This window comes from Vulpes lagopus, chromosome X, assembly GCF_018345385.1.
Source record: "Vulpes lagopus strain Blue_001 chromosome X, ASM1834538v1, whole genome shotgun sequence".
Taxonomy (NCBI): Eukaryota; Metazoa; Chordata; class Mammalia; order Carnivora; family Canidae; genus Vulpes; species Vulpes lagopus.
Window position 1 is genome coordinate 38759007 of NC_054848.1, and position 27897 is coordinate 38786903.

At 43.7% G+C, this 27897-nt stretch overlaps 1 pseudogene; it reads left to right on the forward strand.

Annotated features, from left to right (window-relative positions):
• LOC121482490 lies at positions 1 to 26495 on the forward strand (annotated as a pseudogene).
• The last annotated feature ends 1402 nt before the right edge of the window (positions 26496 to 27897 follow it).

The following is a 27897-nucleotide window of genomic DNA, read 5'->3' on the forward strand; positions in this document are numbered from 1 at the left end:
ATGACGCCTGATCAGCGGGTTCACTTAGGGCCTGTGGGGGTGAGGGGAGCCGGAGAGTGAGGCTGAGCCCTGGGCTTGCATTGTTCAGAAAAGGAAAATCTGTTTTAAAAGATTTTATTTATTTATTCATGAAAGACAAGGAGAGAGAGACAGAGACATAGGCAGAGGGAGAAGCAGGCTCCTCGCAGGGACCCGGATGCGGAACTCGATCCCGGGTCTCCATCCAGGGACTCGATCCAGGGACTGGATCCAGGGAGTCGATCCAGGGAGTCTAGGATCACGCCCTGAGCCGAAGGCAGATTCTCAACCACTGAGCCACCCAGGCGTCCCAGAAAAAGGAAATCTGATAATGCAGCTTGCTCCCACTACAGCCTGAGGCCTGCCCTTACCCCGCCCCCCCCCCAAGGTAGGCAGCAGCACTTCCTCCCAATCATGTGGCTCGAGAGACGTCCCTTCCCCCATAGTTGCACAAACAGGAACTGCTTCTCAGCATTCTGCTCTTGACATCCACATCAGACCCTCTAGATTGCAGCCGCCAGCCCACAGGGGCCTCACCCAGTTTCCAGAGTTCTCTGCATTTGGCAGACGTCTTAGCAGCAGAATGATAGAAAGCCAACTAGAATCACTTATGCAAAAGAGGATTTGTGGCAAGGACACTGTGGGTAGCTTCTAGAATCAAGGGATTTGCTAAGCACACAGAGTCACGTAAGCAAAATCGGGACAGCTCCAGGAACCTCAAAGGATGGAAAGAAGTTCCTCAGGATCTGTGTGCTGTCTCTTACCCTGTGACATTTTCTCAGATCCATTTAGGCCCAGAGGCTGAGACCAAGGCCCTGGAAGCTTCCAGCCTCCTATCTACTCAATTTCACGGCCCCATAGGAAAGTGGGAAAGTGGTCTCTCTCTTTTGTGCTAATTAAAATTACTCTGGTGGGCACGGGCCTGTCTTAGGTCACAAGCTCATCCCTGAGTCCCACCACTGTGACCAGGGATCAGGCCACTTTTGGCAGGCGCCACCTCTAACCAATCACCATGCCCGAGGAGGTGGCGTCTGTGAAAAGATGGCAACTCCCCTTTGACCCTCGGGTTAAAGGAGCATCTCCCCGAAGAAAGCAGAGTCTTCAATCCGGAAGAAAGGAGGGGAGTTTGATATTAAAAAAAAATAATAAATTAATAAATAAATAGATAACCTTACCTTCTCATTAAAGACAAAAATCGAACCTGTGAGACCTTATACAAAGTGACATGACTTCCAGTCATTGAGATGAATATTCATAATGCTGCAAGTCCAGACTTAACCCACGTGTGAGAAAATGTGTCCACCTAAGTGATTTTTCTAGCTAACAGAACTTTCTCTTTTTAAGTGCTAAAACTTGTTTCTTCAGCTCATTTTCTCTAGTTTCTCTAAAATATAGCCCAAACAACTTTCCCTTCTTTTATAAAAAGAGCATCCTGAATAAAATTTCACCACGACTTGTCACCACGTGATGGTTGTCAATTAATGAACATCAATGATGTTCTCCTGGATCACTGAGGCAGGTAGAGCTGTCTGCCTCTATGCCAAGGGCAATGGACTGTGCATTTTGATTTCTTGTTTCACTTTTAAGTTTCTGTCTCATGTTCTGAGATGTTTTTTTCCCACTACTGTCACTGGTACCTGTCCCTACTATCTTTCCCCCTTAAGCATTCCCCCCACCCCCCTTGCTTATTTGCTAATTCTAATCTACCATGGATTAGGAAACCAGATGACCAAGAATGTTACAATATTGTGTAAAATATTTGCAAATTCAGAAGCTAGAATTTACTGCCGTGTGAAGAAATGGTCTCTGAGTGAAAGCTGGGGAACTTGTCTATGAATAAATTATGAAAACTCGAACACTTATTCAGGTATTTCTGCACACCTGTCATTTTTTTTTCCAATGTTCGTCTGTCTCTGCTCAGAGATGCATTCTAGATGGTTGTGTTACCAAAAGTACGATTTTACTTTTTATTTTTTATTTTTTTTCAAAAGTACAATTTTATAAGAACTGAGGTATTTCCTTACTTCTTTTCTCCATAGTATCTCCTTACTAGATTTTTTTTTTTTTAATGCTCTCTGCATTTAAAAACATCTATTTATCTGTGAGTCCTCACTCAGCTAACTATTTTAGGCCATTTCCAAGAAGTCAAAACCTGGGCCTCCTGTCCCCCACCCCTCCTTTAAATCAGTAAATGAATACACAGGGGACAAATAGCATTAAAATTTGCACTGACCCAGCAGCTTCCAGTCACCGGAATAGAAAATTATAGAGACAACTTTTTCTATAGATAAATCCCTATTAAACACTGTGATTTCAAAATTAATGCTGGGCAGTGCTGAATTCTGGAAACCGATAAAATATTTCCTTGTGGGAAAGAAAGCTTGCAACAAAAATTGACAGGGAATTGAGAAGAGATCTGAATTCAAATACACAGATCCTGTTTTTACCAGAGATAATAAAAATAGAAGAAAAAGAAAAAAAAAAAAAACCAGCCCACTTCTCTGCTACTAAATGAGAGTAGATTGAAATGATTATGGCCTGCATGTCCCAGATATGAAGACCCACTCTGGGAACTTCATCTCCAAAAATAGCAAGTCTGGCTCTGTCTATACCAGGCTAAACAACAGTTCGATGGCTTGATTCAGGGGAAAATAAAACTGATTGTATGACGAAGTTAAGTAGATATTACAGTTACTTTGGCTGCATAATAAACCACCCAAAAACTTGTAGCTTAAATCAGCAGCATTTATCTTGCTCAGAAATCTGCAATCTGAACAGGGTTCAGCAGGGACAGCTCATGACCGCCCTGCTCCATGATAGTGGAGGGGACTCGAAAGCCAGCTCCACTCGCCATTGGCAAGGGATGCTCCAAGGCTGGGATCTGGAACACTCCAAGGCTCATCTACTCACAAATCTGGATGTTGATGCTGGAAGGACTCAAACAGCTGGAGACCGGGACACCTCAGGCAGTCTTTCTGGGTCTCCATGTGGGCTCTCTAGCATGGTGGCCTCCAGGTAGCCAGACACCTGACATGATGGCACTGGGATCCCAAGGCAGGGATCCCAAGAGCAAGAGCCTAGCAAAAGCTGTATTACCCTTGATAACTCAGCCTCAGCAGTCACTCAACTGTCACTTTGTCTGCATTCTGTTGGTGAGAAGTGAGTCACCATAGGCCAGCTCATGTTCAAGGGGAGGAAATGGTGGCTATAGTATACAAGAATTTGTGAGTATTTTAGAACATCCCAGTTGGTGACCCTGTCTGCCCAAGGAAGGCCCAACAGATATTGCTACATCAGGCTTCTTAATGTGGCAACTCCAGACCTAATTCCCTTCCCTCTTAATTATTCTAGCCAGGGAGCAACTCTTCCTGGCATCTGCTCAAAGGCATCAGGTTTCATGAGTCTGCTGACTTATTTTTGGATGAATTTGAGACAGAGGAAGAGAAGAAACAGAAGGGGTGCCTGGGCTTAGTTAGTGTTTACCCCTTTCCAGAGGCCTGGCAGCGAGGAAGCTTTGCTGAGAACAAGGTGAGCGCACACATGTTTGGGTTTCGTCAGAACAAGATTCTCAGAGCCAACGCCTACACAGAAGCTGCCGTGGTGAGAACCTCAGGGAACCCAGCCTGAGCAAGAGATTGAGACAGCTTAGGTTTACAAATGCTCCAGAGTCACCAAACAGTCCCTTTATAGTCTTTTACATTTGTGAGGTAGGGATTCTTAAACATAGGAGCAATCAGCAATTGCACTACTAAGGGTTTTTTTGTTTTGCTTTGTTTTTTTAAACTTTTATTTGGGGCACCTGGGTGGCTTTAGTCAGCTAAGCATCTGCCTTCGGCTTGGGTCATGATCCCAGGGTCCTGGGATTGAGTCCCACGTCAGGCTCTCTGCTCAGCAGTGAGCTTGCTTCTCGCTCTCTCTGCCTGCTGCTAAAAAATAAAATAAGTAAATAATAAAAAAGATTTTATTTATTTGACAGAGAGCAAGTGAACACAAGCAGGGAGGAGCTACAGAGGGAGAATGAGAAGCAAGCTCCCCACTGAGCAGAAAGCCCAACTCAGGGCTCGATCCCAGGGCCTTGGGATCATGACCCAAGCCGAAGGCAGGTGCCCAACAAACTGAGCCACCCAGGCACCACACACTACTAGGTGTTTATCCAAAGGATACAAACAGTGATTCAAAGGGGCAAATGCACCCAATATTTATAGCGGCAATGTCCACAGTAGCCAAACGATGGAAAGAGCCCAGATGTCCATCAACAGATGACTGGAGATATATATATTTAATGGATTATTACTCAGCCATCAAAAACAATGAAATCTTGCCATTTGCAATGACATGGATGGAGCAAGAAAGTATTATGCTAAGCAAAATAAGTCAGAGACACACAACTATCATATGATCTCATTCATATGTGGAATTTAAGAAACAAAACAGATGAACATAGGGGAAGGGAAGGAAAAATAAAATAAGATGAAAACAGGGAGGCAAACCATAAGAGACTCTTAACTCTAGGGGAACAAACAGGGTCACTGCAGGGGAGGTGGGTGGAGGGATGGGGTAACTGAGTGATGGGCATTAAAGAAGACACTTGATGGAATGAGTACTGGGTGTTGTATGCAACTGATGAATCACTAAATTCTACCTCTGAAACTAATAAAAAAAATATAAGAGCAATCATAATAAATGCTTTGGAGTTGTAAATTACTTTGGACCTTATAAAGAATATCCACATAATCCTCTCAATTTCTACTCTGTATGGCAAAACTTCTGATTATTTCTTCTCTACCAAAAGGCAGGGGACGACACTATTAACTTCATCTTCAAGGAGGAAATTGGATCAGTCTTTGAAAAGATGGCATCTTATGTTAGGGGAGGCTTGGGTAGCTGCTTGCAGTGGTGGTTTCTGCTGATCAGGGTGATTTTTTCCGGAAGCTCTCTCTCATACTCAAGCTGGAAGGAACTACCCCTTTCTCTTCTCTCATAGCACAATGATCACATCTTTATTTCACGTTTATTCTCTTGTGGGTGCCATTTTGGATAGCTCTTCTCATATCCCTACTGTATTCCCTAAACTCACCACACAATTGTGAACTTTCGAGCATTGTGAACTGTTTTGATCCATTTTACTCCTTGAAGCACTTACATGCTACCTCACACGTATCTGTTTGTTGAGGAGTGAATGTATAAGTGAGTCAGTGAAGGGTCATGAAAATGTAGTATATGGAAACTTCAATATAAAAAAATGTGAAGTCTTATGAAAATCACACTCATAAACATGAAGGATGTCTCTTTTAACTAGAAAAGACAAAGAAAAAATGTAAAAGCACATAATCTCGTTTATGCATGCTATGAAGAAGTATTTCAATATCACTATCCATCCATTTTGATAAACACGTGCTTGGTGTATCTTAGTGGGCCTACATCAATATTTGCATCATTATCATCAAAAGAGAATAGACTTAATATTTTATAGCAATTTTATGACCCTATCATTTGAAAATTGCATAGATATTATGAGAGACTCATTGTTTTAATAAGCTAGATTTATGGAAGATATTTCCAGTATCAAATGAAGAGGAGCCTCATCGTACTTTTGTTGTAAATGACTTTTCATATTGCCAAGTCAGTTATTATGGTTCTGAGACACTGAACCCAGAAAATTCATTTCAGAGTCAGGAATACTCGATCTGTAAGATGTGAAGGGAATGGATGCCTTTACGTTGAATTATTACCAAAACCAAAGATAGACAACCTATTAGTTTTGGAGGGAAGAAACTCAAAAGCCAACGAGATGAGACAAATTATTCACCTCATGGGCAAGTAACTGATTGTCCATGTAAATAAGCAAACCATGGGTTCCATGACAAGGACAATGCCACTCACTCCATGAGGAGACTATAAGACCGTTTGGCGTGTCCAGGTAAGGGGGCAGAGTGCATGCTGGCATAGCCTGGAGCAGGAAGAGGGTAGGCTTCCATGCACCTGGGTCAAAGTGATGGCCATTCTATCTCAGAGACCCGCTCACTCAACTACCAGGCAACAAGAAGGATCTTACTGGCTATAATGGACAAATGTTTCTGCCCCCAAGGTAAGCAACCCCAGGAGAAAGGGAGAGGGCAAAGCAGATGTTGTTCCTCTTCATCCTTGTGAGAAGGGCCCTGAATAAACAGAGAGGGGAAACTGGGAAGATCTGAGTTGATCTAAGTAGATTCAGAAATCTGATGGATTTGAATGTTTTTGTTCCACAAGTAATTAGCACCGGCCTATGTCCCCCAAAGGAAGAAACAAGGTCCATTATGGGAGTGAATGAAGCTCATGCTCCAGACCCTCCAACTTCACTAGTATTCCAGAACGACTTCTTTCCCTCCCTGGTGGCTTGAGGGTCCTCAGAGACATCACCTGCACCCTGTGAACTTTCTCCCTGTCACCTTAGGCTACCTGTCTTCTCATGGCTTGCAGGCTGACCCCTGCCAAGCCAAGCCCCAAGTCACTTCTCCTGGCACCCAATTTCTTGCTTTTCTAACTGGGTTTGAGCTGCATCTTCCCATGAAAGGTGGGGAGAAGGCCAGTGTCTCCCCAAGGTGTCTTTGTTTTGGGGCACGAGGCAGAGCCCACCATCTGTACCCTCAGGCTCTTCCTGAATCCCTAGAGGCAGTGGCCCATCATGTGGATCAGTCTGTCCATTTTTTCTTTGAAACCCAGATCGAGTCTTTGTGGGGAGGCAGTTCTGTCTTGAGACAGCATAAGGGGCACTGCTTGGGCTCACAGACAATGAATGTCTTCTCCCCACAAGTCCCTTGCCTCAGGCTGCACCCTGGATCCTCCTCCCCCACCTCTCTCAGCGTGAACTCCCAATCCATCTATTACTGTCTGAGACTTTATGGGGTGCTTGGTAGACTGCTGTTTTAGGGTGTCTCACCCCTAGGGGGAGGGGCAGATCTCAGCAACCACTAGGACCAAAAGGTCTTTTGTACCCACTCAGAACAGACCATTCCAAGCGGACAAGTGGCATGAGCTGGGCAGGACCACACCAGCATGCTGGACAGGAGAGGCCAAGAAGAAAGATATCAGGGCCTGAGAAAACAAGAAGGAATCCCATTGCAAGCAGTCCATCCATCCCATGCCTGGGCAGACCAACAGACACCACAGAAGGGCAGGATCCAGGGGACAGATAACACAGGCAGTGGCCAGATGCAGATATGACAGGGTGGGCAAGGTAGTCCAAAATTCAGTGATTTACCTGCAAGGCCTCTTTCCTCGGGGCTAGGGTAGTGTTGTTGAAGGGGCATGGCACCTGCCTTTGTTCAAGATTCCCCCACCATATGGCTTAGGACAAGGACTTGGTTGCAGGTAGTTTATTTGGAAGGTGACCCCAAGAATAAGAGTGAGGGAGTGAGGAGAGTGAGACAGGGAAAGAGAAAAAGCCAAAGGAATGGTGCTTTGTTGGGCTGGTTACTGCTGTGGACTCATTCTCACTGGGAACCCATTGATGGATCAGAGAGACTGAGCTTCGGAAACGTCCTTCCAGAGGACAAGAGGTGAGACCGTTTATCCATGGACTCCGATCTCCCTCTGGTTGGTGGGTACCCCTGGGGCTTTGCCTCCTCTAAATTTCTGGATGTTTTATGGGCTTAGACAAGTTCACTAAGCTTTGGTAAAAAGCCCTAAGTTAGAGAAGCTAAGAGGCCCTGGAACACCTATGCCAGCTGAAGTCCAATAAGGCCAAGGGCATGTGATAAAAAATACAACAAGCATCCTCCACCACTCCCTAACAGCCTTAGCGGGCCAAATACACCCAGGCCAGAAGCGGCGTGATCCCCTGAGCTCACAGTGGCACATACTTGACACGCTCACACTGGCTCTGCTGCTGTTCCTTATGGAGGCCAAAGTTTGCCAATGGGGCGGTGGACGGGGGCTCCCATCTCTTCCCCAAGAAGATTGTTACCCATACATTCTTCTTGGCCACCTGTGTCTATGAGAGCTGCCTGGATCAGAAGGTGTCAGTTGGACTACCTGGTGCCCAGCTTACTTCTTTTCTCTTGCCTTGTCTGCAAAGTTTTAGATGACAGCGGTTTTCCTCTGGAATCTATAAAACCCTGTTCTTCCTCCCATTGCTTAGCTCATCTAAACTATAAATTCCTTGCCAATGGGCAAAGAATGACATCTATCTTCCTCATCACTGTACACACAGTGCCTGCCTCCCACTTAGTAGGTTCTTATTAATAAATGCTGAATAAGTGAATGGATAAACAGATGGATAAGTAGACCAATAATATTGTAGCTCATTCTGATGCCCCTATTCACCCTTTCTGATGCCTTGAACATCCCCATGGCTTCTATCCACCTTCTGGAGTTATGTTTTTCCTTTGACATTTTCTCCCCCAGGGTTTGGTCCAGTTGCTATTAGCTCAGTCCAGGGTTCACAGGCCATTGGCACTTGAGGACTAAGAAGTGGGGTCAGGGAGGATGTTGGGCAGAGTGGTACAAAGACCTGAGGATCTTGGTATTAAAGATCTTGAGTGAGAGACTGGGGAAGAGGGCCTCGAATGCTGGCCACAGGAAGACTCTAATGACAATGGCCTTGATGGTAAAGGTCAAGGACTGGTTGGCCTCATCATCTGGACTCTGTGCATATGAATGATGCTTTAAAAAAAAAGATTTTATTTGAGAGAGAGAGAGCACTAGAGAGAAAGCAAGCACAAGTCAGGCAGAGAGAGAAAGAGAAGCAGACTCCCTGCTGAGCAGGCTCCTCCCCCCCAAACACACACACACACACACACACACACACACACTGTTTAGGGACTCGATCTCAGGACCCCGGGATCATGAACCTGGGCAGATGCTTAACCCACTGAGCCACCCAGGTGCCCCTGGACTGTGGGCATACAGATGATGCTTTATAGCAGATCCTCTTCTAAATTACACAACATAGAAAAACATTTCAAGTGATCATTTTCTTAATTCTTCCAAAGACGGTACATAACTAGTTTCATTCTAGAGAGATTGGAGAGAAATTACTTTATTACATACAAATGGGTGCCTTAAGGTGTAATTCTCTCTTTCTCCAGCTGAGAAAGGCTGGTCTATACTAAAATTTTCTTTCTGGTAATAGACTGTGCCTTTTCATCTTTCTCACCTTTCCAAAGGTAAAGGAACAGCTAAGTTGTTTTTTTTTTTAAGATTTTACTCTAAAGTAACCTCTACATTCAACATGGGGCTTGAATTCACCACCCCAAGATCAAGAGTCACATGCTCCTCCAACTAAGCCAGGCTGCCACCCCAACAGGCACAGCTAGGCCTATATATAAATCCAAGTTACCTGATCAGGATCACATAGGCCACACAACTTCTGTTACCTAGTGCTCTGTCCTGACCATTCTCCAGGTCATGAAGAACTACTCTGAAAGCTCAGCCTTCAATGCCTAGACAATAAGTAACTTCATTACATAAAGGAGACAACGTGCCTCCAAGTATTTCCCTGCTGTTCAACATCCTGGCTGCCTCCAATTTCCCATAAAGCTTTTTTCTTTTTTAAATTAAAGCAACCCCAGCAGCAATATGGAGTCTGGATCACTTAGCCAGCTATTGCAATGGCTCAGAATGAGACCCCAAATCCAGATGAAGGCAGAAGGAATACAATGGAATAGACTAAACTGGATACGCAAGAAAAAAGACATTTGGGCCTTTGAGATATACAGATGTCTGTTTTGCTCTACACCCATAGCTTTTTCAAAATTTAGTTGTTTTATTTTTTAAGATTAATTTATTTATTTGGAAGGGGGAGGGGCAGAAGAAGAGGAGAGAATCTCCAGCAGACTCCCCGCTGAGCAGGGAGCCCAGTGCAGGGCTCCAGCCCAAGACCCTGAGATCATAACCTGAGCCAAAATCAAGAGTGGGCAGCTTAACCAACTGAGACACCCAGGTGCCCCTCAAAATCTATGACTTTTATGACATAGTTAACCAAGTTTGAATTCTTTATAATATGCTTTCTTGAAATGTAGCATAGCACTCTGGTTTCTGGGCAATTGTTTCTTCTCCATTTTTCCCCTTGAGCAAACTCTAACTCTCCCTAATTCTGGGTATCTGCTGTCAATGGCTTTGCACACTGCATGGTGTGCCTAGTTAAGAGAGAGCTGAAGTCAGCTGACTCCTTGGGGGTCTTCTGCCCTGAGGACACGTAGCAGGTTGCACACCTCTGCTGGAAGTCAAAGGCTGTTGGAAGCAAAGAGCTCCCATTTCCAGCAAAATTGTTCATATCACTGGGGCACCTGGGTGGCTCAGTCAGTTAAGTGTCTGCCTTTGGCTCAGGTCATGACCTGAGCCCTGCATCCAGCTCCCTGTTCTGTGGGGAAACTGCTTCTTCCTCTGCCCCTCCCCCTGCTCATGCACACTCTCTCTCAAATAAAGTCTTTTTTTTTAAAATTTTTATTTATTTATGATAGTCACACAGAGAGAGAGAGAGAGGCAGAGACACAGGCAGAGGGAGAAGAAGCAGGCTCCATGCACCAGGAGTCCGACGTGGGATTCGATCCCGGGACTCCAGGATCACGCCCTGGGCCAAAGGCAGGCGCTAAACCGCTGCACCACCCAGGGATCCCTCAAATAAAGTCTTTAGAAAAATTGTTCACATCACTAATTAAAGAAAAAAATTAATTATCTTCAAATTTTATGATTTTTCTCTACAGAAAGTCATTACTCTTACCAGGACAGAATCTAAGTTTAGGTGTCTAGCTATGTTTTCCTGAGGAGTATACCTTCAGTCCTAAGAGCTGAGAGTCAAGATTCTGGATTTTGGATAAATCCAATGCGGGGCTCCATCCCAGGACCCTGAGACCATGACAGGAGCCAAAGGCAGAAGCTTAACCTACTGAACCACCCAGGCGCCCCAATACCAATGTTGTTTAATTCAAATTCAGAAATGCTGATTCCTGATATTTTGGAAAGAGAGATATATAACCAAAGTAAAGATACTTTGCAAGAGCTCCACACGTGATCTCCACCATATCCCTGCTGTGGTTGCCTATGCAAGATTTTAAAATGTCTTCTTAAAAAAAACAAAAAAAAAATAAAAATAAAAATAAAAATAAATAAATAAATAAATAAAATGTCTTCTTAACACCTTGCCAAGCAAATAACGTAAGCCTCATAGAGAATTCAGAAATCTGCTTTGCTCTCTTTCTGGTGCATGCTTCAATCAACACAGATTGTTTTTTTTCAAGATTCTAGAGTTTGGTTGCCATCAGATTCTCACTTAGCTCTTCAGCCTTGAGACCTTTCCTCAACGTAGCAGCCATTGGTTAAAAAGGAAAAAACAATCCTTCCAGATGCCCAGTTGCATATTTTTCTGTGTTAATTGTATTGTCTTCCTTCCAGAAGAATTTGAAAAAAAAATAATAAGGATTGTCCCTACTTTCAGTTATCAGAGACAACAAAGTTCCCTCAATGGGTGGGATGAGCTCTAAAGAGATATCCAGCTCCGAATCGATGGTTTTTCCAGTCACCTTCCAAGTTGTTTTTGAAATAGCTTTCCTAACCAACAACAAAAGGAAACTGAATTTTCCTTCTGCAACAGTCCTGTACACCCTGAATTAGTCAAGGTCAAGGTCAACTATGAACTTTACAGTGAAGCCACACTTAATGTCCTCAAGTCCAAGATGGTCATAGCAAAGTGGAAGGTAGGGAGATCGTTGGCGTTTAGAACCAGAGAAAGTGGTAAGAAGCCTCTTGATGAAGATAGAAGAAAGAGCATGTAAATATCAGGGAAGCAAATTGTGTAATGAAAACTGAACACTTTATTTTGGTCAATTTGCACCTGGGCCTACAGAGATCTACTGTTCAAATGTCAGCAAATGTTGCCTTCTTATTTTTCGTGCATCCCTGTGACATGGAGTCCTTGCTAACCATGTCTCAGCAGAGAGACCCTTTAGAGGCTGACTGGCACCAGCCTATGAGGGGAGCATTGCCCCTGGTTCCTGTCATTCCTTATACATCTGCCTCTCCGAGTTCCTTGACTCTATTGGTCACAGTGCCACAAAGCAATGTGGCCTTAATGGAAAGGACAAAGACAAGAGATTTAGGGAAATTTGCTCTAGTCCTCCCAGTACGAATACCCACAGAGTAATCGCCAGCATAATCTCATTAGCTTTCTGGGCCTCAGTTTCCTCTGAGGTGAAATAAAGGACTTGGTCTAGATAATTCTGTAAGTAGTTATTTCTCTCCCATGTGAACATACTTCTGGGTTTAGGACTCGGGGTCTGTCAAGCCAATGAGACTCTGAGCTGTTCAGAACAGCTCTCTGTTGGGTAAGAGAGGACAAATATCTGCATCCAGCCCAAAGCACTCGCAAGCCACCTGGCCATGTGTTAAAGCTCGTTCTGGGAATGGCCCTGGTGGGATTTTAATTGGCAGCCATATGTCACCCACCGGTAGGGTGATCATCCTATTGTGCTTGAGCCCTGGATGGGGGTCCAAAGCTAAGTAAGCCCTCTTTAAAGATCCTAACGATCTTTAAAAATTAGGAATTGATAGCCCCCAGGTGCTTTCAGCTGTCACAGCAGCTAGCAAGGCCCCTTGGAAGTGCGCAAGAGATTCATGGCCTATGGTGTTCCCTTCCTGACCCTAGTAATTCATGATTTCTCAACATCATTCTATCATAAGTAGTTTGGAAACATGGACTGGGCCATCTCATAATAGAAGCTATCCTTTACCACAAGTTGACTCTGGGCCAAAGACTTGCAGTGCTTAATTTTCCCAGAATTAAGATCAATACTTGAGCAGCCTGCTCTAATCAGTACCATTATTATCTTCATAACCCAGATCAGAAAACAGAGTCCCTCACGGGCCTAGTAACTTGCCTACAGTCATCCAACTGATAAGCGGCAGAGTTGGAATTCCAAGCTAGGGAGCATTATTCCAGAGCCCACACTTCAAAAAATAACAAAAGTGAACAAAAGACTTTCATTTTGACACAATTTCTAACTTCAGGTTGCAAGAATGGTGCCGAGAATTCCATACACTCATGTAGTCAGATTTTTCCAACTATTAACATTTTACCACAATTTGCTTTATTTTTCTCTTTGTATGTGTATACATATGTTTATATGTGTGGGTGATACCTAATATATATATATATATGATATTTATAATCATTTTTTAACCATTTGGGAGTAGATGGCACACATGAAGTTTCTTTACCCCTAAATACTTCTGTGTATATTCCTTCCAAACAAGGATATTCTCATATAAACACTGTATAATTGTCCCTTACTGTCAATGAACATGGAAATGACATGATTAGATCCTCAGATCTTATTTAGATTCTACCAATTCTTACAATTACGTCTGTTATAGAGAAAAGTCTTATGGTTCAACATCAAATCCTTGATCACACATTGCATTCAGTTGTCATATCGCTTTAATCTCTTAACCTGGAACATTCCTCTGTCTTTCTTCACCCTTCATAATCTTGACATGGTGGAAGAGTACAAGCCAGTTCTTGTATAAAATATCACTCAGTTTGCTTTGTCTGATGTCTCCTTGTGTTTAGATGCAGCTTACCCATTTTTGACGAGAGCACTGCACAAATGACTCTTAACACCATATATAACTACTGCTAGGCAATCCGCACTCTGGTAGCCACTGAAGATACGAAGAGCCTCCATGGAATTCTCCTCACAGATAGCTTATAATTATTGGGAGGACAAGTGGGTGGTGATGTATTACTTCACTATTCATCCACAAATCGTTCTGTGAACCCCACAGACAATTAGAGTCCGAGGAATTCAGAGGTAGAAGTGACTTTTGAGGCATAAGGGTGGCTTGGAAAGCTGCTTTGGCAAGAGAACTGGGAGGGAGGATGGCTCTGGCCATCACCAGGAGGTGGGAGGGGTCAGTTTAGGAGGAACTGATTTCGGAGGGCAAGAACAGGGTGCCAGTTTCCTACTTGAGGGATCCTGGCAGCCATTCTGAAGGGCTGCTTGCTGGGCACATCAGCTGGACCAAAAAAAGATGAAATTCAAGGCCTCCTGGGAGCCAGAGGAGGGGTAGGGTGGCTGACCCAGAGCAGCATTGAAAAATCTGGCTGAGTGATTCCCTTGCTCCATTTTACCAAGTCTCAACAGCATGTACATGTGGACATACCTGTTCTCAGGACATGCTCATGGTATTTCCAGTGCCAAGCCAAGGACATTCAGCCAGAGTGGAGGTTCTCCGTGTAGGAATAATGTGAGCTACGGTAGGAGGGGATAGATGGGGATGGATTGGGAGACACTTGGGGGCTCCATTCAAGAATTATTTGCACTGCCTCAGCATAGAGATTCTATGGACATAGATTGTATCCTGTGCCCACACAATGAAGTAATGGAATCAGAGGTTAAAATTCTGTCTCTCATTTCACTGGCTAAGCCTAAACTCAAATGAAAATCTTTTCAGAACGCCATTTTCGCCTATTTCTGTAGTAAGAATGGGCCCTAGCACTTCTCTGAAGTGCCCTTTGCCTCCAATCTGGCTCAGAATTAAAGTGCCCTAATTAAATGGAGACCTCATTATACTCTCCTGTAATCTGTGGCCCAATCGTAATGCAATGATTACCTTGAACTATTATTGCACATACTTCCACCCACTTATTATTATGTCTCCGTACTTTAATTATATTTCAATGAATATAATTCCATACCCTTCAATACTTAAATAATATTCACTTTAAATATAACTGCGTGCCTATAATTCTCCATAAGCATGAGTGCTCACATGGCAAATAACAAAAATTACTACTGCTCTGGAGGCGGAAAGAAACTAAACCATTCCTGAAAGAAATCAGTTGGCATTTTAATAGAATTTTAAAACATTGAAATTTGTTACTAATTTATTTTTCCAAAAACACATTTTAAGAGGGTGATTTTTGTAGGCTTAAAGACAAAAAAGAAAAGCTTTGGAAGGAAACAGCAATTCTCTAGAGGCTTTGTTGCTTACTAACCACTTCACCAGGGACTTTGCTCCTATAGGGAATTGATTTAAAAAAAATAAAACTTTGCACTGATTTTATACATATATATGTATATGTATATGTATATGTATAGAGATATATTATTTTCCCCAAGCATTGGCCCTGGAGGAAACTCCCTAGAGAGTTTCATAGGTCAAAGGTGAAACCTCAGAATCAATAACCAGGTAACTGGCATGAAGGCCTTTTATCTGCTCTATTCATCTGCACATGCCGTCTTATTACCCAGGAAAAAGAGTGACGTCAATGCTTATATTGTTTCTGGTGTGCAGTCTTAGCAAACCATATACGCCCTTCTTGCTGCCAGGATCTGTCTCAGAGGATACCTCATCTTCGGAGAATTTTTTACGTTGTGTTGTACTTACTAGTATAGCTAGGACAGCTACATATGCTTTGGCTGGTATCTATTTCAAACATATGGCCAACAATAACTTGGACTGAAAAATAATCATTTGTGATAAATTAACTCATGACCTCATGCTATGGAACAACACTCCCAAAGAACTAGAAAAACTGTAATCTTCCCTTCCCTTCTAGTCCCTGACTTAAAAATACAGTGTGTGAGCTATAGACCTCAGCCATAGGTTTTGTTAAGAGGAGAGAGAACTAAAACAATGCTGTTTTGACCATCTTTGATAAGGAGTAAACACAGAGTAAGTTTTATAAACCTTCCGGCTAGGTAAATCTTTCAAGTACAATCTCGGTCCCCCATTGTGAGCTATTCCAAAGTCATTGTCCAGGAAGAGTGCTCTGCCATTATCACTGCTGGAAAGAATCAATGTTATTAAAATAACAATTCTTCCTGAAAAAATGTGTCTGCAACGCTGGCCACTCAAGGCCATGGAATAAGTGAAGCCATTATATAAATTGGTTACTAAAGTTTCATCTCAAAAGAAGGGATGTGAAAAGAGGAAAAAAAGATGTCAAACTGGATGGTGAGGTAGGAAGTAGATTGAATTTTTCTTTTTTTACCCCTTGTGCTGAACCAGAAATTGTGGATCTGTGGTTTCCTCCTGGGTACATTTGGCATGCTAATGACTAAATGAATTCAATCAAATACTCCAAAATTTAAAGCATGTTGTATTGAAAAGAAAGAAGGTTAAGTGTAGCCCATCATGATGCTGTGAGTTAATCACCTAGATACCATGTTCTGTGTGTGGTTTGGAAAAACAAAAAGATAAATTGGGCTTCATCAAAATTTAAGACGTTTGTGGTTCTGAAGGACACCATCAGAAGGTGAGAAAACAACACATAGGTTGGGAGAAAATATTTGCAAATAGTATATCTGATAAAAGACTTGTAGCTAGACTATATGAAGAACTCTATATGTCAATAATAAAAAGACAAACCAATTAAAAAATGGGCAAAAGATCAGAACAGACATTTTTCCAAGGAAGATATACAAATGACCAATAACCACATGAAGAGATGCTAGTCACTGTTAGTCATCAGATCATCAAATCAAATCAAGACCACAATGAGATACCATTTCATAGGATGGTTCTAATAAAAAAGTCAGTTAATAACAAGTATTGACAAGGATGTGGAGAAATTGGAGCCTTCATACATTTATGATTAGATTATAAAGTGATTTTTTTTTTAGCTGCTTTGCTAAACAATTTGGCAGTTTCTCAAAATGTTAAACATAAAATTTCCATAGAAACCAACAATGTCACCCCAAGTTATAGACTCAAGTGAAATGAAAATGCATAGCCACACAAAGACTTGTACACAAATATCCATAGGAACATTGTTCATAATAGCCAAAAGCAGCCCGAATGTTCATCAATGGATGAATGGATAAATGAAAGTGGTATATCCATATAGTAGAATATTATTTGGCTATGTAAAGGAATGGGGTACTGACAGATGTTACAACATGGACCAATCTGAAAAGTTTAGGCTGAATTAAAGAAGATGGTCACAAAAAAACCACGTAGTATATAATTTCATTAGTATGAAATATGAAACAGGCAAATCTAGAGAGATGGAAAGCAGATGAGTGGTTTCTTAGGGCTAGACAGTGGGTAATTAAGGGGTGATAGCTAAAGGGTGCAGAATTTCTTTTCAAGGTGATGAAAATGTTCTAGAATTGTTTGTGGTGGTGGTTGCACTTATCTGTGAATATATTAAAACCATTGAATTGTATGCTTTATTTTTATTTGTTTTTGTTTAAGTAGGCAGTATGCCCAAAGTAGGACTTGAAATCATGACCCCTGAGATCAAAAGTTGCATGCTCTACCGACTGAGCCACCCAGGCACCTCTGTCCTTGAGTTTTTAACAGTTACACTGAGATATAATTCTTTTACTATACAATTCACCCATTTAAAGTGTACAACATACCAGCTGGCTCAGCTGGTAGAGTGTCCAACTCTGGGTTTCAGCTCAGGTCATCATCTCAGGGTCATGAGATTGAGCCCCAAGTCAGGCTCTGAGCTCAGCAGGGAGTCTGCTTGTGATTCTCTGTCTCTCTCCCTCTGCCCCTTCCCTCCAGCTTGTGTGCACATGCTCGCTCTCTCTTTCTAAAATATATAAATAAATCTTTAAAAAAATACAGTAAGGAAAACAAAAAGATAAGTGCCAAATGTGATGGTACTTCACGATAATTGGATGATCTAAATAATATATAAATTCTGTTCATCATAGTAAGCAGCAACACACAGAAACCCTGAAATTAATTGATCTGTGTTCTGAGAATACAATTAGTTAATTAATTAATTATATTATGTATATATTCACCCAAATTTCATTGGACTTGTAATTTTCTTTAAAGCACTTGCCTTTGGTGGTGAGAACACATAGAGAGGATTCATGATATTCCTTGGCTATCAGGGTGACCAGACATATAAATAACTTCCATAGGGTCCAATAACATGACCTCAGAATTTGTTAATGAGGTCAGATAGAAGTCACCCTCTGAATGAAAATTACCATAAAACAAATGAGCTCAGCCATTTAAAGGAGCCACCCTACCTAACAGATGGTTTATAAATGTGTTTTTGAGATACTTAGAAATCACCAGTCAGATGCACTAAACAGGACCTGGTCTGTGTGTGTGGAGGTCTCTAAGTGGGGGGGGGGTGGTCATAGCCCTGACACAGGCTCTGAGTTCTCTACAAGCCTCTGTCATCATCAGGAGACCATATCCATGAGAATTAGTCTGAGTACAGTCTCTGCACCTCTGGCTTTGGCCTCGGATCTACTTCGGGCTTTCTCTTGTTTTCCTTCCTGTTGTCACTTCCTATCTTTCAGCCTCAATACCTGATTTAGTCATACTTGTAACACCTCTTCTAGCTGTTGAAGCAGGCTGCAGCATCTAAGGCAGATCTTTCAGTATCTCCTCCCCTGCCCCAGCCCACGTCCTGTCTCAATGCTAACAGCACTGCCTGATCTTGCTCAGGTACCCGATGCATATAGGACTGTGGGGACACATCTGCAGGAAAGCCTTCCCAGAATGTGAGTTAACCTACTTATGTGTTTTGTCTGGTGAATGATGTGCTGAAAGAAAGGGGATATTCTGCATAGAATATAGAAATAAAGAGAGCAGAAGGACAAACCTGCCTGTGGATCCCCAGGATGGTCAAGAGGTGAGGTCTCTTTCTGACTCACTGTCCCATGTGTTCTGGAATTTTTAGCAAATATGGCTTCAGAAGGCAAATGGCTCTGTCAGGAGACAGTAGTTTTATGACACCACTGATTTTAACCATTGATTTCTTGTGGTCTGATTCTCATGCTTACCCAATAGTCATTTGGTCTCTCGGGTATGTATTTCTACAGGGAAAAACATGTGCTGACTGACTCACATAAGTAGTCCTATTTGGCGATCTCCTATTTCTCACTGTAATTTAATAAATTGATACTGTGGTCTCCGGTAAGCTAGCAGTCTCCTGAATCTAATTGTGTCTGGGTTTCATGCTGAACTCCCATGTCCCAGCCTCCAAAGTGAATCCCATTACCCATGAGGCACTGCTGGCAAGAATCACTGGCCTCTTTCTCAAGTTTCTATTAATGCAACCACTGTTTTTTTTTTTAATAAAATAAAATAAAATAAAATAAAATAAATGCAACCACTGCTTCTCAAAGAGAGACATAGTCTAGAAGAATTATAAACTAAATGCCAGGAAGGCACAGACTCTGAGGGACTGATAGGTCTCGAGTGGAAGGGAAGTGGCTGCTAAAGAAAACCCGACAGAGGAAATACTTGAGTTTTCAAGGAATTTTTATTTGGTGTAATACTTTGAGGATCATTTTTCTAATTATAAAAGTAATGCATGTTCAATGTTGGACATTTTAAAAATACAGGAAAGCATAAATAGGAGAAACTGTAAAAAGATGATCAAAATGTAGGCAGTTGAGGGGCAGCTGGGTGGCTCAGTGGTTGAGCATCTGCCTTAGGCTCAGGTCATGATCCTAGGGTCCTGGGATCAAGTACCACATGAGGCTCCCTGTGGGGAGCCTGCTTCTCCATCTGCCTATGTCTCTGCCTCTCTCTCTCTCTATGCCTCCTTAGGTTATTTTTACCTGCATCAGAGTTTGGGAACCACTTTTAACAAAGCTCTGTGGGGTAATGAAAATGGTGATTTGGTGATGCGAATGTAGGTACTTTTTTTTTTTTTAAGATTTGTTTATTCATTCTAGAGAAAGAGAGAGAGAGATAGAGAACATGGTGCACAGGGCAAGGGAGAGGGAAAAAGGGAGAAGCAGACTCCTTGCTGAGTGTGGAGCCTGACCTGGGGCTCATTCCCACCACCCTGAGATCATGAGCTGAGCTGAAATCAAGAGTGGGAGGCTTAAGCCGCTGAGCCACCCAGGTGCCCCAAATGTGGGTACTTTAAAACACATCTGGGGATGCCTGGGTGCCTCAGTTGTTGAGCACCTTCCTTTGGCTCAGGGCATTGTCCCTGGTCCAGGATCAAGTCCTGTATTGGGCTCCCTGCAGGCAGCCTGATTTTCCCTCTGCCTAGGTCTCTGCCTCTCTGTGTGTGTCTCTCATGAATAAATAAATATAATCTTTTTAAAAACAAACACATCTGAAGAAATCGGGACCCTTGCATGCTGCTGGTGGGGATGTAAAATAGTCTGACACTCTGGGGAACAATATGCAGTTCCTCAAAAATGTAAACATGGAATTACCATATGATCCAGCAATTCCTTTTGTGGGGAAATACCCCAAAGATTCAAAAGCAAGAAATGAGAAAGATTTTGCTACATCCATGTTCATAGCAGCATCATTCACAGTAGCCAACAGGTAGAAGCCAAGTGTTTTGTCAACAGATGAATGGATAAACAGAATGTAGTCTATACACACATGGACTGTTATAGAGCCTGAAAAGGAATGAAATTCTGACACATGTTACAATATGTTACAGACCTTCAAGGCATTATGCTAAGTAAAAGAAGCCAGTTACAAAAGGACAAATATTCTAAGATTCCACTTATACAGGGTACCTAGAGGAGTCACATTCACAGAGATGGGAAACAGAGACAGTTGCCAGAGACTGTAGGGGAGACAGGAAATGAGGAGTTGGCATTTAATAGGTATGGAACTTGGGGAACATTAAAAAATTCTGGAAATGGATAGCAGTTATGGTTGCACAGCAAGGAATACACTTCATACTACAGAACTGTACACTTACAGAAATGGTTAAAATGGTACATTTTATGTATATTTTACCCAGATTAAACACACACACACACACACACACACACACACACACACATCTGAGACCAGTGATTCTTTTACTTTGTCTGAAGTGAAAAATCAGAAAGGCTTTACCCAGGGGGGCAGTCACAAAAGTGTGGGCCAGGTTCAAGCCCAAATGCAGAAGGTTTTAACCGTCTCACAAAATATCCAGGCTTCCCAGAAGACAAGAGTTTCCAATTTGCTTCTGGGTGTGATTTAAAGTGCCCAGTTGGGGCTGCAAATCTAGATCTGGTTAGTGAAAAGTCACCAGTGTCCCTGATTGGCCCAGCAGGATGAGGAATTACAGCCCTGAGTTCAAAGCAGAAACAAAAGCCAGCAAAAGAATGCTCTTTTTTCCTGGGGTTTGAAAACGTTAGTTAACAGCTACATAAGGCTGTAATTACTTATGTCTCCTACTAAAAAGCCCTGGATTTAGAAAGCCGATGTTCTCAGGGCAGTGTTGGTTGCTGCCAATCTATATTTTCCCTCTTCTTTACTGTTGGGAAACTGACCAATTTTACTACATAAAAGGGGCAGAGTCGAGTGGTTTGCAAGCTATTTAGAGCAATTTTTTGACATGTACAGGCTGCTTTAGCAAAAAGCTTTGGAAGGCTGGAGGTAGTCATTGGTGAATTTCTAAACTCAATAAACCATTATACAATCTCTCTAATACTACTTTTTAAAAAGATCAGAACTATGGATTTCTAAACCTTGAGACTTAGTTTTTCAAATGCAAGCAGTCAACAAGCGACAGCATCATGGCAGACCTCCTTGAGTAAAGTGAGATGAACTTGTTTCGGTTTTTGTTTTTAGAACCTGCCCTTATTTCCAGGCTCACTGGCGACATGCCTCTTTGATCCGCTGAGCAGCTGAGCAGTCCGCCCTCAGCAAACCAACTCCCCGAGGCTCATGTAACAAGACATGCTCTTGCCACATTGTTAGCAGTTCAGAGAATGAACAATAGAAATGGACTACATGGCACGTGCCAGTGAGGATTCTTTTTAAATGTGTTATATAGGGCAGCCCCGGTGGCTCAGTGGTTTGGTGCCGCCTTTGGCCCAGGATGTGATCCTGGAGACCCAGGATCGAATCCCACGTCGGGCTCCCTGCAGGGAGCTTGCTTCTCCCTCTGCCTGTGTCTCTGCCTCTCAATCTCTCTCTCTCTCCCTCTCCCTCTGTTTCTCACGAATAAATAAATAAAATCTTTAAAAAAGTGTTATATATACGTGGAGAATGACCTAAAGGAAGCACATTCAAATTTTAGTCTTATCTCTAGGTTTGAAGCTTGGGAGTGAGGTTTATTTATGTGCATGTGTTGATTTAAATCTGTTCTGTGGGGTGCCTTAGGTGGCTAAAAGTAGGTTAGGTGTCTGCCTTCGGCTCAGGTCATGATCCTGGGGTCGTGGGATCGAGTCCCACATTGGGCTCCCTGCTCGGCGAAGAGCCTGCTTCTCCCTCTCCCTCTGCTGCTCCCCCTGCTTGTTCTCTCTCTCTGTCAAATAAATAAATAAATAAAATATTTTTTAAAAATCTGTATTTTCTAAAATGTCCTATAATAAGCATATAATTCTTTTGTAACCAAATGCAAATGGATGCATGTTATTTAAAACAAAAGAATAATGAGTTCGCCTCTGGATCTGTTTTCTTTGCGGTTGGTGTCTTCCGGTACATGCCCTCGATGTGAACTATCATGCTGACATGTGGGCATGAATCTTGCCTTCTGTCTCCTCCTGGCAGCCCCCGTTCCTGACCTGTGATTCTCTGTATGTGCCTTAAACATGCTATCAGCTCTCTGAGGCCCTGCCATCCTGGCTACCAGCCACAGGCCGCGGACTTCCTCCACCCTGACTGGTCGCCGTGGCCTTCCCCATCTTGCGTTCATTTTCTGTGGCCACTGCTGTGGCTCAGCGCAAAAACAGGGGCGGAGGCATAGGTTTTGGGTTTTTTTCTTTTACAGACGTGTCCTTGTATTGTCAGCGTGTTAGTCTGCTCAGGCTGCTGTAACAAAATGACACAGCCTGTGTCACTGGAACAACAGACATTTTTTTCTTTACAGTTTTGGAGGTTAGGAGTCTAAAATCGAGGTGTCGGCAAGGGCTTGCTTTCCTCTGAGGCTTCTCTCCTTGGTCTGCAGACTGCTGCCTTATCTCTGGGTCCTCACTGGCTTTTCCTCTGTGCATGGGCCCCTGCTGTCTCCTCTTAAAAGGACACCCATCACATTGGCTCAGAGGCTGTCCTAACCACCTCATTTTAACTCAATCACCTCTTTAAACTACCTCCAGATATAGTCACATTCTAAGGTACTGGGAGTTAGGGCTTCAACATATGAATTTAGAGAAGACATAGTTCAGTCCATAATAGTCAGGGTTCTCAGCTGTCAACAAAACTCATATCCTAGGTAGTTTGAGCAGAAATGCCACTTATAAAAGGATAGTAAGTAGCTCACAGAATCTCCTGGAAGACTGGAGAATCTGGCAGAGACTTTCCACAGGCCAGACAGGATCCAAACCACATCTCAAGATTGCTTCTGTGGAGACACTACAGCCACCACCAATTGGCCCAGAAAGTTCCCACTAGGATTTTGGCCTCTGCCTCTGATGAACAAATGCCGCTCAGCCACGGATTTCCCATATGCATGCCTTCGAATGTCTCTGGCTTCTGGACAGAAATTTCACTGCTATTGTTCTGCGTGGTCATGAAGAACCTCCATCAAAGGTTTGTGCCTTAGCTGCAGGCCAAGCTGGGAAAATGAGCCATTGTCTTCCACTTTGGGGGAGGGAGAAATAGAGTCAAGAGGTAGGAAATACCTAAGTATAGGAAGGCTTTGAAAAGGTGCCTGGCAGCCAAAAGCAAGAAAAATATCTATCACACTGCAGATAAAGATATTTAAGAGCACAGAGAGTTACATTCTGAAATGGATCCCACCCCCTCTTTCCACCTTGAGTTCTTTTTTGATTTTTACATGGTTCTGTTTCTAATTAGAAAGTAATACGTGCTCAATGAAAGAAAATTTGAAAATTCAGAAGAACACAAAGAAAAGGATCTTATTTTTCTAGTTTTTTTTTTTTTTAAGACTTATTTACTTGAGAGAGTGAGAGTACACACAAGCATGGGAGGGAGGGGCAGAGGAAGACGGAGTCCCAGATGAGCGCAGAGCCCAATGAGGGGGTTCCATCTCCTGACCCTGAGATCATGGCCTGAGCTGAAATCAAGAGTCACATGCTTACATAACTGAGCCACCCAGGCACCCTAAAGAAAAGAATTTTAAATACTTAAAATCTTACCACCCAGAGATCAACTCTGTTGTGATTTTGGTATGTGGCCTCCCATTCTTTTTTTTTTTTAATGTATATGTACAATACAGACTACTATGTAGGCCATTCTGTAGTCTTCTGCTTTTACTTATCAATATGTCATGAATGCTGGGTTTTCTGAGTCAATTTCCCCCCCAAATCACTTTACACTATTAAGGGGCCTAACAGCCTTTAATTTAGCCTATATCAAAGTTAGAATTTTTTTCACTGGGAAGAGCTAATTTTTATATGTATCTTTCCTCGAGTTGTCAATCCTGGGAAAAAAGATATTTGCAAATGACCTATCAGATAAAGGACTAGTATCCAAGATCTATAAAGAACTTCTTAAACTCAACAGCAATGAAACAAACAATCCAATCATGAAATGGGCAAAAGACATGAAGAGAAATCTCACAGAGGAAGACATGGACATGGCCAACATGCACATGAGAAAATGCTCTGCATCACTTGCCATCAGGGAAATACAAATCAAAACCACGATGAGATCCCACCTCACACCAGTGAGAATGGGGAAAATTAACAAGGCAGGAAACCACAAATGTTGGAGAGGATGCGGAGAAAGGGAACCCTCTTGCACTGTTGGTGGGAATGTGAACTGGTGCAGCCACTCTGGAAAACTGTGTGGAGGTTCCTCAAAGAGTTAAAAATAGACCTGCCCTACGACCCAGCAATTGCACTGCTGGGGATTTACCCCAAAGATACAGATGCAATGAAACGTCGGGACACCTGCACCCCGATGTTTCTAGCAGCAATGGCCACAATAGCCAAACTGTGGAAGGAGCCTCGGTGTCCATCGAAAGATGAATGGATAAAGAAGCTGTGGTCTATGTATACAATGGAATATTCCTCAGCCATTAGAAACGACAAATACCCACCATTTGCTTCGATGTGGATGGAACTGGAGGGTATTATGCTGAGTGAAGTAAGTCAATTGGAGGAGGACAAACATTATATGGTCTCATTCATCCAGGGAATATAAAGAATAGTGAAAGGGAATAAAAGGGAAAGGAGAGAAAATGAGTGGGAAATATCAGAGAGGGAGACAGAACATGAGAGACTCCTAACTCTGGGAAACAAATAAAGGGTGGTGGAAAGGCAGGTGGGTGGGAGGATGGGGTGACTGGGTGACGGGCACTGAGGGGGGCACTTGATGGGATGAGCACTGGGTGATATGCTATATGTTGGCAAATTGAACTCCAATTAAAAAAATAAAATAAAATAGTTTAAGTAACTATGAAAAAAAATACAATTATAACAAAACCAGGCTGTTGGCCTGCACGGGTCTGGAGCTGCCGACGGAGGCAGCGCCCCGCCCCGCCCCGCCCACCTGCCCCCCCTCCAAGCCCCCCCACCAGGACCCGCCCCGCCACGCCCTTCTCCAACAGCCACGACGCGTTGAGGGAGGTGCTCCCCCCCCCCTCGGCGGCCACGGCAACCACATGGCCAAGGTGCGGACCCCCGAGCTGTATGAGGAGCTGCGCGCCAAGAGCGCGCGAGCGGCTTCCCGCTGGACGACGTCATCCAGACCGACGTGGACAACCCGGGCCACCCCTACATCATGACCGTGGGCTGCGTGGCCGGCGACGAGGAGTCATATGACGTGTGCAAGGAGCTATTTGACCCCATCCTCGAGGACCGGCACGGTGGCTACGAGCACAAGACCGGCCTCAACCCCGACGACCTGCAGGGCGACGACCGGGACCCCAACTATGTGCTGAGCTGGCGGGTGCGCACGGGTCGCAGCATCCAAGGCTTCTGCCTCCCCCTGCACTGCAGCTGCGGGGACCGCCGTGCCCTCGAGCCGCTCGCCGTGGAAGCTCCGTCGAGCCTGGCCGGCGACCCGGCCCCGGTACTACGCGCTCAAGAGCAGGACCGAGGCGGAGCAGCAGCAGCTCATCGACGACCACGTCCTCTTCGGTAAGCCCGTGTCGCCCCTGCTCCTGGCCTCGACTCCTGTCCACGACTGGCTGGACGCCCGCAGCATCTGGCAGAATGACAATAAGACCTTCCCGATGTGGGTCGACGAGGAAGACACCTGCGGTCATCTCCATGCAGAAAGGGGGCAACATGAAGGAGGTGTTCCCTGGGTTCTGCAACGGCCTCACCCGGATTGAAGCACTCTTCAAGTCAAAGAATTACGAATTCACGTGGAACCCTCACCTGGGCTACATCCTCACCTGCCCATCCAACCTGGGCACAGGCCTGCAGGCAGGTGTGCACATCAAGCTGCCCCACCTGGGCAAGCATGAGAAGTTCCCGGAGGTGCTCAAGCGGCTACAGCTTCAGAAACGAGGCACAGGTGGTATGGACACAGCTGCTGTGGGGGGCATCTTTGAGGTCTCCGACGCAGACCGCCTGGGCTTCTCAGAGGTGGAGGTGGTACAGATGGTGGTGGATGGTGTGAAGCTGCTCATCGAGATGGAGCAGAGGCTGGAGCAGGGCCAGGCCATCCATGACCTCGTGCCTGCCCAGAAGTGAGGCCCCAGCCCGCACCTGCACCACCACCAGCCCCGCTGCTTCCGAACTTACTGCCGGCACACTGCCCCCCATGCACCCCTCTGATGTTCACCACTTGGTGGCTGAGCCCTTAGCCTCCATGTAGAGACTTCTGTCGCCCTTGGTAGAGTTTATTTTTGTGATGGCTAAGATGTTGCTGATGCTGAAATAAACTAGGGTTTCGGCCTGCTACAAAAACAAAACAAAACAATACAAAACACACACACAAAGAATATCTTGAATTTTTCTTTTCTTCAAGTGAAGATCCTCCTGTGACCTTATTTATAAGGCTGTTCCAGCCAATGGTGATTGGCTGTTATTATATTCACCCAAATTAAAATGACTACGGACATTTGTAGTTATTAATATCTTATTGTATCTTTTGACACCTTATCTAATAGCTGATGGATACAAGTGATGTTTGTATTAACCAGATAATATCTAACATCTTTTAGACTCTCCTTGTCACATCTTACATGCACAGATGATTTGATGTTCCCATTTTGTTCATCAAGAGGTCATGAGGGACCCAAGAAGGCACATAGATCTTTCCCAAAAGGCTTGCCACTCTTTTGGGGTCTGGTACAAGCTCTAGGATTAGAGGTCTATAAATTCATCCCTGTATTCACCCCAAAGTTCCTGACTGATTATATTTGAATAATATCTGGGCTTGTCAGGTTTTTTTTCTCTCTCTCTTTTTTAAGATTTTATTTATTTATTCATGAGAGACACAGAGAGAGAGAGAGAGAGAGGCAGAGACATAGGCAGAGCCTGATGTGGGACTCCATCCCAGGACCCCGGATCATGACCTGAGCCAAAGGCAGACACTCAACCACTGAGCCACCCAGGCGTCCATGGGCTTGTCAGTTTTTCATCTCCAAGACTCCTGTATTGACCAGTGAACAAAAAGTCAGGTACCATTCTTTATAGAGGTACTATGCACTTATTCAAGAAAGCCACTGATATCTGTGTTTGAAAATCCCAAATTCATGATGAACCTTCAGTCTCATCTTTTTTTTTTTCCTGGCCTGGAGTAGGCCAAATAATGGCCTTCCAGGGTTAGTGTCCTGCCCTAACCCTTAGAACCTGTAAATATATTACATTACATGGCTAAAGGGATTTTGCAGATGGAATTAAGGTTATGGACCTGAAGATAAGACAATTATCCTAGACTATCCAAGTAGGCATGATCTAATCTCTCAAGTCCTTAAAAGCAGAGAACTTTCTCTGTCTGGAAGCAGAGGAGAGATGTGGCAGAAAGAAAAGTCAGTGATTTGAAGCATGAGAAGGACTCAATCAGCCTTTGTTGGAGGGGCACACATGAAAGCATGAGAAGGAATGTGGGCAGCATCTAGGAGCCAAGACCAGCTCCTGAACCGACAGC